The sequence below is a fragment of the Anomalospiza imberbis genome, chromosome 1, assembly GCF_031753505.1.
Source record: "Anomalospiza imberbis isolate Cuckoo-Finch-1a 21T00152 chromosome 1, ASM3175350v1, whole genome shotgun sequence".
Classification (NCBI taxonomy): Eukaryota; Metazoa; Chordata; class Aves; order Passeriformes; family Viduidae; genus Anomalospiza; species Anomalospiza imberbis.
In genome coordinates this window covers 41,328,208-41,349,830 of record NC_089681.1, presented here as the reverse complement: position 1 = coordinate 41,349,830, position 21,623 = coordinate 41,328,208, and the positions used below count along the sequence as shown (strand labels likewise).

The window sequence follows — 21,623 nt, the reverse complement described above, 5'->3', positions numbered from 1 at the left end:
AATTACTAAAGCCAGAATTTGACTCATTTAAAGTCAGTATATGGAGACTAGCAAGCTCCCTCAGAGATTCCCTTGAAAGTAATATGCCAATTCAGGGAAGAGTAATCAAATACATCTATTCACCAACGGAGTTCTTTGTAGTCATGAAGTGATTTTAATGTCAGTTCCAATTTGTTGTGAAACTTTTGAGGCGTTTCCCAACTGATGTGGCTTCAGTGATTTAGTTTTTGTTATCAGCTGAAGTGCTCAGTTTTTCCTGGGTAGCACTTATTCACTGCTCTTGAGATTTGTTTCCTGATGTTTTGAGGCATGTCCTGTCTTGCTTTGGCTGAAGATGTTGCTCAGTTGAGTAGTGATTTTCTGTGGGGAAAATGTAAGGAGAGAGTAGTGTAGGATAGACTTTCTGAAGTCTTGCAAACCTCTGGCACAGAGGTCTGATGTGGGCTCTTAGTGACCAGAGGAAGCTTCCTCTGCATGAAATATTCTTGTGTACATGTAGGTTTCACAGTTGACTTTACTAATTAGTCTGCAGAAATTTCTTTCTTGTGTCACACTTGTTCTTTTTTCTTCCAGTAGGACTTAACCTGCCCAAAAATAATTGTACTTGATGTAATTTGTAATACTTGATTAACTAAATGTTCAGAAGCTATAAGGAATACTTGCATTTCTATGCCTTCATAGCTTCTTTATTTAATAGATACTTTTAAAATATAGCTTCACCTTCTATATTGAAAATTGAATATTGTAGATCTTTGCTTTGCAATTTAATATGTAGCCCTTAGCTTTTGCATCAGAGTATTATTTTCTTCCATCTCCTTTGTTAAATAATTTCTGGGAACTGTCAGTTTATGGACATTCAATTAAGAAATTTGTTTCTCATAATTAAATAATGAACCACAGCAACGAACCAAGTAAACATGCTCAGAAATTATGTCTGAATATTTTTCCATAAGTCTGACACCAATTCAATGGCTGTATCTCAGGTAATAAAACTGATTTATTATATTAGATAATTTGATCAGTCCAACCCAGTCAAGGATGGCCTTGATTGCTGCTAAAAGGGCTTAATTATGATGGCATATGTTGTGATTAGGACTTTGTTGGTCAGCCATGGTTGATAAAAATGCTACTTTTTCTTTAAGCTATTGATTTCTTTATTGCAATGGTATTCCACAGAATGACAATACAATAAATTTGCCTTCTGCTTCTATTTCATCTTAGAATGAAATAGAAACTTAATCTTTATTTCAGGAAGGAGAGAAGAAAGAACAACCTCAGTTCCCATCTGAATGACTTTGTGTTGCCTGCTGCCCACATTTAGTGAATCCTGAATATGACTCCAGTGGAGTAGCAAACATTTGATTTCAGCATTGTGTGAATGCGCAAACATGTTCATGCCTATCAATAAATAGAATAAATTGAATATTTAAGGTTTTTCTCCAGGAATTATCTGGGAAAAGGCAACATATTTCTGACTGAAAATTTTTACTCGTCATTAGAGTGCTTTGAGCATCCCCATAATACAAAAAGCTGTTTCTGCCTCTCCTCCCAGATCTCAGTTGTTCTGCTCCAGCATAGTGGAGCAAGTCATCTTCCCTGTAAGAAGAAAGTGCTCTTTTAGCTTCACCACTGAATGGCATTTCACTTGCATTTTTTAATTTCATGAGAATGTTGGAAAGAGGAAAGGTAGAGCCATGACCTTCATTCTTCAAAGCTTCTCTGGTTAGGAAAGAAAATGGGACCTGTTATGCATGAAAATAGGTGCTAGTTTGCTGCCTTACAGACTGGCCTGTGTCCATATTGCTTTGCTTAGTCCCTGAAACAAGGACAGGGCCAAGCCCAATCTGATCCTTTTGCTATTTTCATTTTTTTATGTGCTTGCCATAGTTCTGTACATCACTATATTTACTTGAAGGGCTTACATCTTCCAACCATTTCCTTTTCTTCTTGACTTTGCAAATAAGTTTTTAAAAATGTAGAAACTGTCTGCAGCTTGTACACAGAAAATGCTTCCTGTCCCATTCTACCCTCCAGAACAGCAGAATTACTGAAAGATGAGCACTAGGTTCAAGCATAGCTTTACTGGTTTGGCACACAGCTGTTTCAGAAGTGCATTATACTTCAAAGGAGCATAATATTATTTCAAATGCGTGCTGTGAAATAGAGATGGAGCAAAACCTAACGTTTTCTGCATATTTAAGGAACATGGTGCTTCCAACTACCAAAAAATATTAGGGCTGGATTGTAATGCAGGGGAGATGTTTTGACTGTTACAGGATGGAAGGAGTATCCATTGAGGACAAGTTTACAGAGAAGCATTTACATTAATCAGTGTGTACTTTGCTTGGGAATAACACAGCAATTCAAGGGTGAGGAAACACCATGAGGCCATTGATAAGATTATGCTTTGAAAGGAGATTTTTGCAGTGTTTCAGTTTAAACTGGATTATGTTGCACAATTCAATAGTACATAAATAAAATCTTTTAGGAAAGCTGCAACACTGATACCTTTTCCAAAAGGACAGAGATGACCTTGTTAAAATACCATTAGAGTAGGTAAATGTGCTTTTTGTTTTATTTATTTTCATCTATGCAATGATGCAACAAAGAGATAAACAAGATTTTTAAATCACGTGTCAAAGACTTACCTGCTGTACTTTGTGAGAACACTTGAAGTGTGAATTCTCACAAAGTGAGGACACTTTGCTCCATGTCTCTGAAGGCATACTGAAGGACATGTCTCTGAAGGAAGTACTGAATAGTGAATGAATTTAATAAGATTAATATAAATATAGGGTGGAGTTGTACAATTATTGGTTATTGACTCTTGTTTATGCTTCTGTAAGGTTTTAAAATTCTCTGTTTTTGCAGATGAGTGATTATTTTGGGGTTTGATTGGATCTGGAAACCTTTCTGAAATTTTTGCTGACTCATCCACTCCATATGAAAATCTGTTGTATGCCTCAAATGTTTAATGAAATATTTTCTCCTGAAAAGAAAAATATTTTGAAATAAATAATGCATTAAAAATGCTTTACAGACTGTCTTAAAGGCCTTAAAGCTTATTTTGAAGTTATCCTGGTGGAGTAGTATTTTTCTTGTCATGTTTGTTGAGAGTAAGACGATAACTGATACTTATTATTCAATAGGACTGACAAATAACAATCAATCTGTGATTTCCTTTGATAGATTTTTATTATGTTCAGAGCAAGAATCTTGCTCAGTGGCTGGAGCTACAATTTAATCAGTAGAGAATATAAATTTACTGCTTTGACAGCCTAATGATGTAGAAAACTCTGAAGAAGAAGTAGTCAATAAAGAGGTAGATGCTTACTGATCCTACCCTTCCTCAAAGATAAATCTTATACTGTGTTAGATTTTGATTTTAATGGTGCAACAGGTACCTTTAGTGCTGAGTAACACAACTCCTCTATTAAAATAAACTAAAAAAATGTTTAACCATGTAAACAAATTTTTGTATTATACATAAAATGGAAGGGATTGTCCATGCCCTTGAACTATCAGTGATGTAGTGGAAATGCTATATTACTCATTTGTGTAGTTCGTGTTATAAAATAGATGTTTACTGTAAAGATACTTCTTCTTTATTTTTCATTCATTAAAAAAAAATTAAATGAAAACTAGTTTTTCCTGGCTTTTCCCAATAAAGACTAATATCCTTGCAGCTGACTTCAGCTGCTTTCAACTTCCTCAGAGGCCTGCAATTTTTTTTGAAATAAAACTGGTCTCACTGATTTTATAGTTAATTTTCCTATTCTACATAAAAGGGGCATGGTGAATACTTTATCTCATGATGGTTTTTAAAATAAAGTCTTCAGTTCTGCCCCAAACAGAACAGGGAAGACTTTGGCTTCCAGTTTTTCAGAGTCCTTTTTCACTCTTTTTCCATTTGGAAACAAAGGAGTGCAATTTTGAGAATTACAATGTTACTGCTGGAATGAAATTAAGCATAAATAAATAAAAAGTCAGTGAGATTCAGTACCTTTTTTCAGTGTAATAGGAACTTGAAAATTTGCAGGTGTTGCAAGTAACTGATAAGCTCTGCATCCCATAGGTATTACCAGACCAGGGATACAGTTGCAAGCACCAGTCACTTGGCTGAAAGGTTAAATCAATGAACAGTATTATCAGTGCCCTTTTTGTTATCTTTTCAAGAAAAATGCACAGTACAAGTAGTTACTCTGTCAAATACAAAACCCAAAACGTATTTTTAGGCATTTTGTGTTAGACACCATCTGGATTATATGTTATTTTAGGATTGCATTAATACAGTACTTGGGGTTTTACAACTTCAGAAAGATAGAAATCTAGTCCACAGTTTAAGGTAAGGCAGGTGAGAAAGCTTTACTGTTTCAGAAGCAACATAATTTATTTGGGTTGGTTATCCCTTAGCTAAATTTGTTGTTATTTTGAGAAATAGTACAGTTCCTATCACAAGCATATATTATATATACAAATATATAGTATATATACCACTTTTGTATATGGTATAAAATGTATAAACTTGATAACCTGTTTCTTATACCATTACTTATTGTGACTTCAGGGGTTATTTGGATGTCTAGATCAAGACCTCCTCTCAGATTCAGTGTGTGGCAAGTGTAGATTTCTGCAGCAGTTTGGAATACCTAAATTAGACTCATCCTTAATAAGCTCAGAAGAAATCTCTCTGTAACTGTTGCTTTTATAAAGAAGTTTACAGTCTGTAATGATCTTGCTTAAGCATTTAGTATGCTTAATGTTTGGTGATGTGAATACTCTTGTATGTTTTCTTGAAAGTGTGCTGCTGAACTAACCTAACATACCAGATTAGGGTTTGACACCTGGAGATAAATTTGGAGTGTGAGTAGGCTAGAAAGGTATCTCTTCACCTCATTTGTAAAGCTTGTCCCATAATAAGCCCTTCTTTAAAGCACATTGTGATTTCATGTGTCACAACTATTTGGGGATTTTATATGACAATAAAGTTAATGTCATTACAACTGTGATTTGGCAAATTTTCTTTAAAATTAATCAATAAATAAATGCTGTCTTGGAAAGTGTTCATTAATAAAAAATGGTGAAAAACACAGAACAAAAAGGGAGAAAACTCAACCATATTTTTTTCGCTGTTTGAAAAGCAAAGTATTCATACTTAAAGCAAGCTTAAAATGTTTTAATAAGTCAGGTTTTAATACAACTGAAGAACAATTGGACATTTGAGCCAGAATAAAACACAGAATGGAAACCTGCAAGTGTGGAGGATGCACTGATGGGGTTGGTTAAGTAACCAATTGCTGGGTATCATCATGTCAAGCAAAACCCATCAGGCAGTGTTCCAGTCTAATCTGTCAGCCTATGAATAGGTTCTTTGCAGGCATCATACAGTATAATTAAAGTTTAGGAAAGATGTTTCAATCCATGTCTCCTGAAATAGTGATAATTCTTCTTTGGGAGGTGCTTAACCCTCAAATTTGAATGCTTGCATCTTTTCAAGAAAACAGTAAGTCCAATTAAAACCCAAAACTTTAAAACTAAAAAAACCAAATCCCAAACAATACTTTTAAAAAATTTTGCATGACCTTCTATATATATGCATGACAGGTTCAAGTTGATTGTGCCAAATGATGATAGCATTGCTACTGGTACTGGGGAAAAGTAGAACTCTGTTCTATCTGACTTGTAAATTGTTCACTCCCGAGTAATGCCAGTGACATTTCTGGTGCTGCTATAGGAAGAAATTAAATTTCCTGAAATATTTTGATGACAGAAGCCTTAGTTTCTCTGAACTTCATTACCTCTGAAAATTTGCTGCCTGTGTTTTGCACTGAATGGCTTGTAAAACAGGGAAATTATATTTTTCTAACTTAAAATCAGTCAAGAAAGTGAGAAACATGGATATCAAATCACTTGTACAAAATTATACTAACTAGTCAGCATAATAAAAGTATAAATCTAGATAAATAAAAGGAAAATAAATTTAAAATGCAGTAATCTCTATATCATAGCTGACTGATCAGAATCTCCAGAGTATATTTCTATTTACTCACAGATCTCCAGAAAATCAGTATACAAATATAAATAAATTTACATGGGCTTGTAAGGCATACCTTCCCCTATAGAAATGTGGGAGATAGTATGACATTTTTTGTTTCTTGATTGGCTGGGTTTTCAGAAAATTGCTCCTGGTGCCTTAATTGAAAGGAAGAAATGCTCCTCTCCTCCAGTCTCATTTCCTTGAGTCCTCCCACTCCAAATCAGTTTTGTCACTCAAAACTGATTTTACAAGTCTCTACAAAACAATCTTTTTTTCCTCTGTGTCCTCCTACCACACTGATGAACGTAACAGTCTAACTTAAACCACCACCACAGGAGCCCACAAACTCAAGTGAGCATCCTTAGCAGATTCCATTTCAGGTCACTGCAAACACACTTAAGCTCCATACAATCCTCATGTATTAAATGACATAAAAGGTAACTACAGAAGATATATTATTAATATATATTTTATTCAAAATGAATTGATATTAAAACTTGATGATTACTTTTATTAAATTAATATTTAGTATTAAAATATTTTACAAATACAGGCTTCTTTGGAGTCTGAGCACAGCCTTTTCATGAACCTATCTTAGGTTAAGATCTCAGTAACAGCTATCAATCAATAATTCAGTAGAAGTTTTTTCACATTTAAGGCTAAGTATATAGCTCAATCTCCAACTGAGCCTGAAAGGACTTTCTTTGGAAATCCTCACTGAAAACCAAATAATTAATTAACCAGAACAATTTCTTAAAAGAAAAGTGTCCTGTAGGCCCACTTGGTAGGAAATATCTTCATTTTTAACATTTAGCAAAGTTTCCTGGTAAAAATAGGCCATCTTCCAAGTCAGGTTCACAGCCCAGAAACTGGTCTGGCTCCAATAGCAGTTTCAAATAGGTAAAAAACTCTGGTCAGCTGGCACCTCAATCCAATAGAGGCTACAGCTGCTAACACATGTGATGGTGGAAGCAGGGCAGGCTGAGTGAACCTGGGTACATCTCAGTATTTCCTGATGGCAGTACTTCAGCTTTAGTACTCCAGTCTTGGCCCTGAACTTCTCTAAAGGCAAGAACTATTTCTACTCATCACAAAATCTCTGGATCAGCATGAGCACAGGATCTCTGCTTCCCTGGTTTTCACCCGTGTATGTAGAACAGAACATTGAAAGAAATTACACTGCTGGGACATGGTCAGAGGTTTTCCTGCATGGTGAGCCAAGACCATGTGCTCTATAAATTTCTTCATACTTCACCAGTAGGTAAAATTTTTCTGCTCTGTTTTTTTTCTTCCTTATTTCCAGCTGCTAACATTTACTAGAAATCTCCATAAACTAAAGACATTCCAGTTGCTCCAATTGCCCTGCACTATATTTGCCAAGAAAGGGCAGGTGGCCCAAACAGCAGTCTGGATGGAAATGTGATGAACAATACAAACATTTGGGAACCCTTGTGCCCTCAAAACTGAATGGGAGTTGGCAGGTATGAGAGGGTACATTACATATCTTATTCCCTAAGATTGGGAGCTGTAAAACCTTTTAGCTACCCATTGCAAATACATGAAAGGCTGTGGCCCACATGGACTTTGACAGAGTAACAATATCCAGGGGGATGGAGACTGGATTTGCTTAGATAGTCTAGTCTGATTCTGCTGAGCCAATCATATGCTCAAAGAGCTAAAAAATGTCAGTGTTCTGTTATGCATTAATAGGAAGCAATCTGTATTTGATTTTAAATTGTCATATGCCTTAGCACGCCCACTATAGGTGAAACACTGAAGAGGAAGCATGGGAAGTCCTTCAGCACCATGTTTGTGGCAGTATCCTTCCAGCACTCAACATGAACACACACACAGCAAGGGCTTCTGCTTGAAGTGCAGAATTTTGTGCAAGTGATTTGATATCCATGCTTCTCACTTTCTTGACTGATTTTAAGTTAGAAAAAATATAATTTCCCTGTTTTACAAACCATTCAGTGTTAAATACTTTAAGGAATGTGACAGATTAAAATCTTACAGCTGTAGTGGTCATACATATACCTTGTTATAGCTGTGCTCCACAGGAAAAGATGAGAATATTTTGACATTTCCTCTATTTATGAATTGGAAAACAATACAATACAGTTGCTGCATTATCAGAGTAATGGAAATTGTCATAATACTTAGTTTTATGTGTAAGGCATCTGTACTTAATGTCTTTGCTTGACTGTCACAGAAAAGCAGAATTTGCAGCAGAAGCCATAGAGAGATTTCTGCAGTGTTGACAGTATATCTAGAATTTTTTTCAACCCTGTGTTTGCTTAATAAAGATATGTTTGTGCATGCACTTCTCTCTGTACAGATGCATCTATAAATACAATTTAAATATGTATCAAAAGATGTATTTACAAGTAAAATATTGTAACAATAAAAGTATTCAAATGTTATTAACCTGTTATTATTCCTGTCAATGAAAATATAATAAATTGTACAGCAAGTACCAAGTAGTAATAATTTTCAAATTTCTATGCACTTTGCATTTTAAGATACATTTTTCGAGTTCCTTTTCAGATTCTTTCATGGTTTAGAATTGTAGTTCAGTTCTTTGAGCTTTGTTCTAGCTTTCCTTGTTCTTGGGTCTCACTTTTATGTAAGAAAGCAACTGTGTCAATTTAGGTTCACTGAGCCTTAGTATTTATTAAATATGTTGTTACTGAGGAATATCTTTCCCATCAATGTTTGAAATATCATTTCAAACTTTCCTGCTTCTGTTGTGTGCCGCATTTAACTCTCCAAAAGAGAAGATACTTTAGGTGCACAGTGTATTGTTGTGTTCTACATCGTAATCCAAGATTAGACTCAGTAAAATAGACTATAAGTACCTTTCATATTTCTGATTTAATTTGCTTTTCTCTGAACAAATTTTACTCTTGTTTTTTTGGGGGTTGTTTGGTTGGATTTTTCTTTTTTCTTCTGGCATATTCTGTCTTTGGCACACAGCTGAAACTTGTAGCTTGTGGGTTTGGAGGCTTTTCACTGAAGGCCTTCATAGCTTACTTGTGGTAGCCTCATAACTTGAGGTTTGAAGTTTCCTGCCTCTGGAGGGTGACTGAAGCCTGAGAGAATTTCTTTAGCTTGCTATCTGCTGGATAAAACTGTTTTTATTCCCTGGAATTCAATTCTACATTTTTAACAGAGAGCCCATATTAAGGGATCAGTCTTTGGACTAATCTTAAGTGACCCTTTCACATACAGTAGTTTATTCCATGTTTGTTGTTAAGTGTAGAGGAAACCTCTAGTGAAACACTGGTTGGTGATTGTAACTCAAATGAAAATTGTAGATCAGAAGGTCTTGCTTACTCTTACTAGGTCTGTCTTGTTGGCACTTTTGTGGCTTCCACCTGGTCTCACTCATCTTGCAAATTGTAGAGTCCTTAGAGGAAATGGATGGTAGAATAAAGGTACTTGTTGATAGAGAAAGTGCTTTATAAACACTGATTTAATCTAGAAGCACAAGTACTAAAGTCTAATTAAAAATAATACTGTTCCTGACAGGTGAAGCACAAGGTAGTATTAAAGTTTTTCACATGCCTGTTGCATTCTTTAGAATCATTTTGCAATCATTTGGTGAATCATTATCACGACCTATTCACAATACTTGCAAGGCTCTCAGTCATAGCCATGTAGATATCATGAGACCATGATGAAATTTTTCAAGTTAAAATGATAGATCTACATATTTTGTTAGCCTTCTGTTTCAGATTTAGATCTGCTCAGTTGGTATTCACAAGGCATGCTCAGAGCTGTAACAGAGACATCATGATATGTTCTCTCCTTTACTAATATTAAATAAATATTTGCAAAGTCACTCCTACATTGGTAAACTTCTTGTATGAGCTCCCTTCTGGTCTTTTGGCAGTGTTACAGCAACTGTTCATCACCCTGCTTAGGATTTCCATTTTTAATCTACTGACATGTATTAACATTGTGTTATGATTTTAGGTGTTGACAGTGTTTCTAAATTTGTATGTTCCTGTTTTCTTTGCGGTATCTGGAGTTGTAGAAACACTGCATCATGTACAATGATTGCCTATCAAGTAGTCAGGGTGAACATTTAATTTATAGAGTTAGCCATTAAATTTGCATAATTTAATAATTTAAGTATTTGGTTTATTGCTACCAAACTATGCTTTCATAAATTACTTTTTGTAGGTGGTATTTATAATCCTTTAATAATTTAAATATTAATATTAAATAATGCCTCTAAGTATATTATTATTTTTATTGATTTAGTAGCTTCAGTGCTTGTGGTGTATATGGTGTCTAGACTGACTTTATATCATAACCAGCTATGTTCTGATGATCAAATTTAGTTAAATATTTTCACGTAGAAATGCTTTCAATCAAAATGTAATTTTCAGTAGTTTGAAAATGGAAATATTATTTGAAAATTTCAGCAAAACTGCTTTTGCAATCCCCAGAATCTGTGACAACATTACATTCTGTAAGAGAAAAAAAAAGAAAGGTTTTCAGAAGAATTATGATAATGTATATAAGATATATAGTCTATAAATCTGTAGATTTTTTAATAGAAATTACAATGGAAACCGTTTCAAAATTATTTTTCTGGGTTTTTTCTTTTTTGCTGCTTTATCTTTGAAACATTTTGTTTGTTTTTTAATACTAGCTATTTATCAAGTATTTTAGCCCTTGATCTAACCTGTCTACTGGGCGTATTTGTAAGGGTTTCAGAATTCAGTAGTATCAACAGGCATGACACACATACACATTGTTAAATTGTTTGGAGACAAGTTTTATGTGTTTTGTAAAGTGCCAGTAACATGGTTTTAGTGCATGGCACGTACTCTTATGTGCTACTGCAATGTCAATAAATAAAAATGGATAAGAATTATGTATTTGTTTTCGCTCTGATTTTTTTTTCTTAATTATTAACCATATTAATAAATACCCAATAATCAGGTATTTGAAAGTCTGGAGATCTATTTTTTTTGCAAGTAATCGCAGAAAAAAAAATCAGAATTTAGAAAAAAACACCAAAAATATGTATTTTTTTCTAGAAAGATAAATGAAGCCCATCATGGGTTAGGGTCTAAAAAGAAAAAAAGGGGCCTCAGACTCCCAGTTTTGCAGGGTACCTCAGGATTTCAGAAATTGTAGGAGTTTTAAACTGTCATGGAAGAAATCATCTAACTAGTGTAACAGACCTCTGATACCAAAATTTGAGTTGCTGTTGAAGCTTCGTGAAAGAGTAACAGAAAAGCAATCATACAATAAGCACGTTGCTGCCTAGGTACTATCAACACATCAGCAATCAATTACAATCATCCACTGAGGTCAAAAGCAAATGAGTACTTTGTAGTTTGAAATAGAATGTTTCCTGAGGATGAGTTGGTTTCATGAGTAATGATCCTGCTGATGGGATGGAACAGCATTATCTCAGAAAGAATACTTTTAGGTATTAATCATTGACCTCTTACACATATTGTGCTACAATACTCTGTAGTAAAAACAGTCTTCATTTGTGATGACGCACTGGATTGAAATGTTACCATGTTCTTTTGGTTGAACTGAATGTTTGAACACCTGTTTTTAGCCTCAGGAATAACTGAGTTTTTTTGTGTAAAACGCATAAACAAGATCTCACTTTGAGCAGGTTTAAATCTTATTATGTTCTGCAACATTTTAGAGGGAACCAGTTCTCCTTCCAACACAGTAGTCGACTGGGTAGTAGTCTTTTCAATAGTAGATATCAAGAGTACAAAGTCATATGTAACTATAAAGGCTATTTAGTTTAGAATAAGCAAGAGAGATATTATTATTTCTGATGCAGATTAATTGGTCTGAAAACAAGGTACAAAGCTAAAAAAGAAAAATCAACTGTGGAAAGTGTTGAAAACAACCACAATTAAAAAGAATACTGAAGAAAACCCATGTTATATAATTACTTTATTATCAAATTTATATTAAGAAATAATTCCAAAGATTGGTGAAGATTCAGTGAATTAAACTTACAGCAGGCAATAGATCTTTCCAGACATAAACACCCTATGTAATTTGCAAATGAATGAGTTAGGAGTGTACATAGCACTTCATTTTATAAACTGGTAACAAGAAGTTCTGTATGGAAATACACTGCCAATATTGCATTAATTAGATCTGCTGTGTAAATTGTTTTCATTAAGTGTTAGTGGAGGATCTGGTCAAAGAGCTTTAAGAGCAACATAACAGGGTAGGGAGGCATCTGTGGTGAAAAAAAACATCATCCAAAGTCACTTGCCTGAAGCTAGCTTTTAACCAACTCTCAGATTTTCTCATTGATCATTCTAATTTTCTCATTTGTCAGGAAGTCTTCACATATAGCCTTTTAGTACAGTCGATTTGTTTGAGGGGAAAAAAACTCCAAAAACGATGTGTCTTTATTATGGAGAAAAAAAATGTTCAAGATAGTTAGGTCCTGGAACTGAGTAAAACCAAATATTGACGCACACTTCTCAGAGAGAAACAATATTAAAGAAAAAAAGCACACATCTTGAAAACCACAATGAGAACTTTGAGAGATTATGTGATAAATAAAGAAGGGATTATTCAAACATAATTGCTAACAAGTGATTAATTAGTGAAGTGTGTACAGCCAATGCAGATGTACACTGCAGAAAACCATCCTGGTGAACAGATGTGGATGTAGTAATCACTTCATGTTGGTAAGTGATGATTAGAAAATTTGGAAGGGGGACTTCACAACCAGAATTTGTCTGTCAACTATGTGGTGTTGGGTCCTGCACTTGGGTCACAATAAGCCCGTCCAGCACTATAGGATTAGGGCAGAGTGGCTGGAAAGCTGCCCAGCAGAAAAGGACCTGGGGATCCTGGTCAGCTGCAGCTGAACATGAGCCAGTGTGTGCCCAGATGGCCATGAAGGCCAATGACATCCTGGCCTGTATCAGCAATAGTTTGGCCAGCTGGACCAGGGAAGTGATTGTCCCACTGTACTTGCAGTGGTGGGGTCACACCTTTAATCCTGTGTTCAGTTCTGGGCCTCTCTCTACAAGAAGGACATTGAGGTGCTGGACCGTGTCCAGAGATGGGCAATGGAGCTGGCGGAGGGTCTGGAGCACAAATCTGAGGAAAAGCAGCTAGGGGAGCTGGGGTTGTTTAGCCTGGAGAAAAGGAGACTCAGGAGTGACCTTATCTTTCTCTACAACTGCATGAAAGGAGGGTGTAGCCAGATGAGGGTTGGTTTTCTGAGTAATAAGTGATAGGACAAGATGAAATGGCCTAAAGTCACACCACGGGAGTTTATATATTAGGAAAAATTTCTACACCGAAAGGTTTGTGAAACATTGGAACAGGCTGCCCAGGGAAGTGGAGTCACCATCCATGGATGTATTCAGAAGGTATGTGGATATGGAACTTGGAGATCTGGTTTAATGATGAACACAATGCTGTTAGCTTTAGAGTAGGACTCCATGATATTCATGGTCTTTCCCAACCTTAACAATTCTATGATTCTAATTGTTGCTGGGTTTTTCAGAGCTAAGTGTTGATTCTGTCATGAGAGATGTAAAAAGTAGGACAATCATACTTCTCAGGAACTTATGCAAACACCTCTTCCTTCAGATAAGCAAATATTGTCTGTACTGTGCTATGATTTCTTTTACTGTGTGATGAGTTTCATTGACACATAATAGGAAAAAGATTTAATGGAAGTATACTAGAATATGTCAAGGAATAACTTTAAAGAGCTATTGAGCAGGAAACAAAGTGAAGAATTGATGGAGATTTGTTTTTTTATCCATTACTGAGATATTTTCTTAAAAAAAACCCAAAACCAAATATATTTGAAGTGTTGTTAATTTGCATTCAGCATACAAATGTATAAAAATACTTACTATACATCTATCAAGGTATTGCAGCAATATTTACTAAAAATGTATTGTTTTTCCTGTCTGTCAGTTAAACCGATCATTTGCAATCAAATAAAAAATCACTTTTAAGACATGCATTCAACACAATATCCATCCAGGTTTGAGAGGCTGCAGGAGATACACTTGTACATTTTGGAAAGGCTTATAGTTTCTCCTAGCATGGTTTGATAATATTTAATAAATTTGTCTTTTAAAATGGAAATGACATTTCTGTGTGGCAGACTTTTATATTAAATTCTATTTGATCTTTTAAAATAGTTTTGATTTTCCTGTATATTTTCCCTTGTGGTAATCAACAGTAAATTCATTTGCTCAGCTGTGAATTTCTCTCATGATTTGTTTTCAACCAGGTCTGCCTTGCACATCTCACTAATACCTGCATTAAAGAAATACTCTGAGTTGCAAGTGTAAACTGCATATAAAACCTTCTCAATTACTTTGCAAACAGATTCAGTTTCTGTAAATATGTTTACCAAGCTGTACTGAAGTATGTTGAGAACTTCCTGTTCTGGGTTGTTATAACTGAAATACTGTTTGCAGCTGAAAATTTGTGGTTTATGTCTTTTGTGTATGTGTGGGGAAAAAAAGGGCTTGCTTTTCCCTTTGCGCTCTTACAAAGTCATGCATGTTTCTGTATCTAGCAAGAAGTATTGGTTTGGGATTTTTTTTTTCCAAAATTGACAGATTGCAGCAAGTCATTGCTTTGTCAGATCCAGTATTGTGTTTATGAAAGTTATCAGTGCCTTAGGCTTGAGGTACAGTTGCGAAATATTAAAGACACATAGTTCAGCTTCCATAATCAAGTGTTGTTCTTAAAATAGTTGTTTGGTGTTTAAACGTCTCTTTTTTTTTTTTTTTTTTAATTTAGCTAATGACGTTTATTTAGAATTATAGAACTATGTCACTATATTTGCACTTTTAAAAATAGTTTGTACAGAGATGATTATGCATGAATTTTAAATTGGTTAGTGCCTCACAAAAGGTTGTTTTTGTGGGTACTTTGTAATATCATAGGATATTTCTGAGAATAGTTGCTTTGTTCTGCTTCTTTCTTGCCTATTTCCAAGTGGACAAATTTTGCTCTTTTGAGTAATTTGAGAATTATACAAATCCTGTAATAACTTTTACTCTGGATCCCAGTGTTGAAAGGTTTAATACAAAGTGCCCATTGTAGGTAGTACAGTTGAGATGCTATTTAATGGCTATTATGCTGTGAATGATTTCAGATTCTGTGATGTCTGTCTGTAAAATAACAGGGCAGGAGCTGGATGAGGATCTAGTTGTGGTTCCTCAACTTTGCCTGGAGTCCTCATATTGTCCTTGATGAGCACTGACAGATGGGAATGGCTGGCTTTGTACTCCATCATATATCCCTTAGGCTACATCTCCCCCTTGTTTTCTTCTGTGTTTCTGATCCTTCACTCTCCTCTTGTGCATACTGGAAGCTATTACTGTTCAAGGTCTGAGAGGAGATACTGAAACTTCCATTGCTGGCCCTGTGCTTGGTAGGGCTTCTCCTTGTCCCCAGCACAAATGAAACAGAGCATGCAGGGGACAGCTGCTACAACTGATGAAAGCAATGTGGTGAAACATGCTGGTGCCAAGTTAGGGAGGTCTGATGAGTTGTTCAGGAAACTTGGACACAGTGGGAAGTCCCTTAGAGAAAATGTGTTTTTTATTTTAGAGCCAAATTTAAAGTTTCTATAAGTATGTTTACCCTACATGCATTACTATTTCATATAGTCTTATTGATTTTTTGGCTTCTAACTGTTCAAAGGAGTGGAAAACAAACTTTTGTGGAATGCAGGTAGAATTAAAAAGGGCTAAGGAGTATGGCAGCTTTCTTGGAGTCATTTTATAATGCATCATAAAATTCAGAATTTTGGCTGTATGGAATAATGAAAAAAGTCTAGGTGGGTAGACAGCTCTGAAGATCATATGGTCTAACTTTCTGTTGAAAGCAAGGGCTTAAGGTTAGTCAATCAACAGCTCTGTGAAGCTGAGTCTTGAATGTTTCCAGTGAGGCAGATTGCACCACTTGTCTGGCAGCCTGTTTCCAATATTCAGTTGTTGAGGAATACATTCTGTGCCCGTGTCTCTGTGAGCAGCTGCGGTTGCAGCTGCAGGTTGAGCTCTGGGTGTTGAGAGCCCCAGGTGAGAGGCCCTGAAGTGCCAATCCTTTGCAGAACAAAAGGCACAGGGACCTGTGGCCCAGCCAGCGGTTTGGGTACTCAGGGAACGTGGCAGGAGCTGATGGCTCCAGACTTTGGTGCACTTATACTGTGAGATTATAAAAGTCTGGGGTTTCCTTTGTTGAGAGTCCCTGCTCAGAGGCACCTGGCTTGAGCTGTTGTTTTGATATTGCACCATGATTAAAGTATTTTAAGCACCCAGACAACTGAAACTCTGCTATAGAAAACCTTGTCTGAATGCTTGAGTGTGGGGTGTGTAGGTGTCGGAGTCCAGGACATCCCTCTGGCTACCCTGGCTGTCTTGAGACCCTGGCCCGGGGCTCGGAGACTTTGGCACGAAGTCAAAAACACCTGTGGCTTTGATTTTAGCCCGTGGGAAAAGTTGCCAACTTCATATGAAGAATTACAAGTCACAAAGGTTTGAGTAGTGTAGTGGCTGAATTGACACAGGGTGAAAAAGTAGAATTTTGGTGTTTTTAGAATGTGATTCAGAGGTACAAGATGGAGGGATTTGGGTGTGTCCTAGCCTTTTTCTCCTTCTTCTTGTCCTCTGCGTCTTGGTGTGATGGTGACACTTTTCTATTGGTCTAAGGTAGAGACACGCTGTCTAACATAGATGATAGGTATTGGCACGATATTGTAAATATAGTACACGTAATTTCTACTATAAAATGTAAACACTGCCCGAGGCAACATGCAGAATGCCATGGCCTCCTTGCTTGATGGAGCTCGGCAGGTCACAGAAAGAATGTTATAGATAAGGAAAAATAAACAACCTTGAGAAGCTCATCCTACGTGTTCTGACTCCTTCTTTGGCTACATGGGCTAGGAAACAAGGACTTTTACAATCTTGGTGTCATCCTGACACTGCAGACCCTGAGATGTAGGGAGCCAAGCAGGGTACCCATCAGGTCACTGGAGCTGCCCAGTGTGAAGGGGCCTGGATCCCAGCTCAGGTGATCTGAGTGTGACTGCCAGAGTGTCTTCTGGATGGCTGGACAGGAGGGTTTCCATAAAACAGTGATCCTCCCAATATGAGTTTTATTTTTTTATTACTATTATATGAGGTTGGTATTTCCACTGTTTTTGTTTCTGCCTGTTTCTGCTTCTGGTTGTGTCATTGTTGATTCTTATATATAGTGTACGTCCATCTGCACTCTCAACTGCCTTTTAAGTATTAGAAGCCGTCTCTTCTGTAGGCTGAGTAAGCCAAAATAATTTAATCATGTTTATTATGTCACGCTCTTCAGTGCTTTACTAATCTTGGAGACCTTCCACTTTTGTGGAGAATATTTGATGACCCCTGTTTTTTTATTGTTGCTCTTGAGCTGGGGCCACCAAAGTAATGCCAATGGAACATTTTAAAATTGTGGACTACTAAACACTGAAGTAAAGCTGGGGAATCAAGTAGGATAGAATGGGGGGGAAGTAGAATTAACTTAAAATGCAATATTACTTCTCTTGTGTTGTGTGTTTGTGTTTTGGACACAGTGCCTGCCCCTCCATCATCCCCTCTCAATTGATGTGTAAATTATTGTGGTTTTTTCTGTGCTTTAAAGGAATTTTGTTAGGAGGAAGTTTTCTCAGCATGTCATGAAACCTGTGTTAGCAGATCATTCCTACAGAGGATAGTGATCTGTTTGTTCTTAAAACTGTGTGATAGTCATGGTGTTTTATTAAACCAGCTATCATGTAATTCAAACAAGCATTGTCCTGCATCACCAGAACCTGTTCATCATACAGATACTGCCTGAGCAACCTTGAAGGACAGTGCATTGGAAGTCTAGTCCTTTCTGATGTTCTTGGAGAACTCTGTTCTTAGAGTTCTTGATAACAGGTGAATTCATGATCCTTCAGAGAAACTAAGCGCAATGTCTTTTGACCAGTTAAGGCAGTATTTACAAACAAATTTGCCTAATACAATGTGGATGAAGGTGCTTCCAGCTCATAGTCTTTAGTAATAGGTTACTTGTCAGAGAGAAAGAAATACAATAAAACAGACAAAAAATATTTTTATTAGCAACCTGCTAATAAAAGTAGTTGTGGTGGCTTCTATCATATAGGAATTAATGTCTCTGTATGCTGTTGTCTCATTTATTTTTTTCTTGAAATACTCTCAATGTCTTTGTCAGCTCCACTGCCCATTTATTATTTGTAGGTAACTTAAAAAAAAGCCCAACACTTTGTCTGTCAAACACTGTCTTTGGTCTGTGTAATATTCATTGTTCATGGGACATGACAGATAGTAGGTGAACATCTCTTGGTTAAACACAAAATACAAACAATCTCCATTTACAAGCAGGGAAATCAACAGAAGAGAAGAACTGAAATAATAAATGAACAGTCAGAGTTCCAATTTTTCAGTCTTTTCTACATTAGTGTAGTACTGTGTTCTAAATGAAAACCCCTATAAAAATAACACACTAGCTCTTTTCTGTTGCCCCTCTTCCACAATATCTAGAGAGTACTTGGTTGCTTAATTGGTTGGTTTTCTTTGTTTAAAATCAGGGGAAAAAAAAAAACCCTGGGATACATCTGCAGTATGATCTATTTAGGTCCAGCCTCTCTGGAATGGAAGGCCTGTGTTCCTTCTTCAGTGCTGGGAACTTTGCAAAGCTTGGCTTCCAGAAACACACATCTTTACAGTGCGATAATTCAGCAGTGTTTTCCTCTTCTCTTTTCATATGAGTAAGAAAAATGCTGGGAGTATTTTCAGGGATATCCCTGAATCTATCATAATATAGCAGAATGTTCAATCATTAATTATATTCCCTATTCAAAATGCTTTTTTGTTTGTTTAGATAAGTCTGCCTGCCATCAGGACACATTACCATATGGGAAAAAAAAAAACCAAAACAAAACAACAAACCCAAACAGATCTTATGTCACCTTAATATAACTGAAAATTCCCCAAACACTAATATGCTGAACAGTACCTTAGTTCTTGGAAAGGATCAGACATTAAAGTAGAGCATAAGAATAATCCCTAGTCCTTCAGGCTAGAGGAGAAGCAGTTGGCAGGTTACTTTTGCTATGCCTCCTAGTCCAAAAAGATACTGTCCTAGAAAATTACTTGTAAACTTAGACTTACACATAAACCCACCAGGATTTCATTGTTCCCATGTCTAAATTGCTATACCTAGGAGTGGTACCCATCTCTCATACATTGGGATACACCCCTGTGTGTCATTATCTAGCTGTGTGTTGGGACAAGTTCCAGATATGTGCTGTGGTTTTTTCATGTGTTATGATTCCCTTTGAAGACTTCTATGCATCAAACAAGGAAGGAGCTAAAAGATGTAATGCAGGTACTAGGGTTACTTAGTGCTCTGTAGAGTGCTTCTGCACCACAGTTTACATGTACATGGTATTTGTAATCCATCTTTTATGGTATAATAAGATTGTTGTGGAACACGCACCAAATGTGTGGGATCCCAGTGAACTAGGGACATTTGAAATTCACTTGTGCTCTTGGCAAGATCACAACAGCAGAATCTATGGACTCCGAAAGGAAAGCTGTTTATTATGGGCAGGAGAGAAATAATCTGACATCATTTAGAATCAGTCCCACTGTGAAAAAACTAGACAATGTTTAAGATAAACTTCTGGAGCATTTTCATCCCCTACTGTTGTCAGGCAAGTCAGTGGAGCTAAGATGAATGAGGTGTTTGTGTAGTGAGCATTGTGCTCTTGTTGGTCCCACTGTTCTGAATACACGTGCAGATAAATTGGCTGCAGTCTGAATGGGGTGCGGCAGTACCTTTTATCCATACCTTTTGATGGGCATTTGGGTCTGTGCTTTCTTCTGGTTTTCACTTTCACCAAAGGCTGGATCCCACTGTTTAGTTTTATTCCTCTAAAACAAAGACTGGCATTTTGGTTGCCCAGAGGTAGAGATGTACAAGGGTACAAAAGCTCCATCTTTGAAAGAGATGGATAGTTGAAAATAAAGTTATTTCTGGTCTGTTAAATCAACTTAATATTTCTCCTCTGTGGCATCTATTAGTTATTATTACCACAAGTATTTCAAACCAGCAGTGTTTGAGGTCACCATTCGGTAAAAAGTTAAAGCAAAACCTTGGTTATTGCATAGCAAGGAAAAGTGCCAGAAACTGACTGGAATATCTAGGTTTCATACTATAAATACTGAGTATTATAATTTTAATCCCTTTCTAGTTAGTTGCTAATTCTTGAGAACTGAAAAAAATGGCAGTCAAAATAGGTACAGCTGTCTTATCTGGAACTGTCTCCAGTTACTTCTGAACTCTGTGTTGCTGTCTAAGTCTGTATGATCTGTATGGATTTCAGCAATGGATGTAGATTTCTGGTTTAGACACAGGGAAGGCCGTTATTGCATTGCTTTCATACTCAGCGATGATAACTTCACCCCATGTTGTTTTTCCAATTATTTTTCTGTGATACTTGGGTTGCACAGTGAGTCTATTTTATGAAGTTTGGGAAATCAACCCACAACATTTTCAGAATTTCTCTATTTTGGTTTTCTGACAATCCACAGCAATTTTGTGGATAGCTATGATTGTTGTCTGTGCTGCGTAGCCAGGTCTTGCTGAGTATAATACACAAGGGCATTTTTTTCTTTTTACGTGAGTTTTGAAAGTATATAGGAGAAAAGAAAGTAATGGAGACCAATTATATGTATTAAAAAACAAAACAAAACAAAAACCCAAACCAGGGATTGCTTTGCAATGTCAGTGTATTTTAAAATGGTCAAGAGGTGGTATCTTGAATAAAGATATAGAATTTTGAGAGACCTGCTATCTCACTGTGCTTGGTACAGATGCATTCACCTTTTTCTGTGTATTTAGGGAAAAAATAGTACTAATTTGCCAGAAACAGTGTTTCTAAATAAAATCAAACTTTCTGGAAGTAATATGTAATAATTTACTCTTACTCAGACACAATCGGGCATTGAAATGCATACACTGGATGAAATAATTCAAAGTCACAAGCTCTGTCTCAAAACCATTCAGTAAACTATAAAGCTGCACATCTCTCTGCTTCTTAGACCATTTTCTTTACCTCATCTCAAACAAAGCAAGAATGATTCACTTCATATTTGTATCTTAAATACAAAGATAACTGATTGTTATGTGCTTCCATATATTTAAAAGGGGAAGTATTGCAATATTTTTTTTAAAAGTCTATATTTTTTTCCATACTTAAATGAGATGCAGAGACATTTTTTGGACAGTATCTTCATTCTGTTGAATTGACAGTTTCTCAATTACTGTTGTTTTGCAAAAAACAAAACAAAACAAAAAAAAAAAACCAACCAAAAACAAAACCACCTTCAAAATCAGGAAAAGTTTGCACATGGTTTCATAACTTATTAAAATAGAAATTTCAATGCAATTTATACACTTAAAAACTGAAGGAATAAACAAACACAGTTTTTAGTAGCTATGTACACCATAGGCCTATCTGGTACACGCACAATCACGTTCCTAATTA

The 21,623-nt window shown here is 36.1% G+C and overlaps 1 protein-coding gene across 5 annotated transcripts in view; it reads left to right on the top strand.

The window, feature by feature from the left end:
- Nucleotides 1–21,623, top strand: part of SNTG1 (syntrophin gamma 1) — a 317,995-nt gene that overhangs the window by 23,438 nt on the left and 272,934 nt on the right. The window lies entirely within an intron of this gene.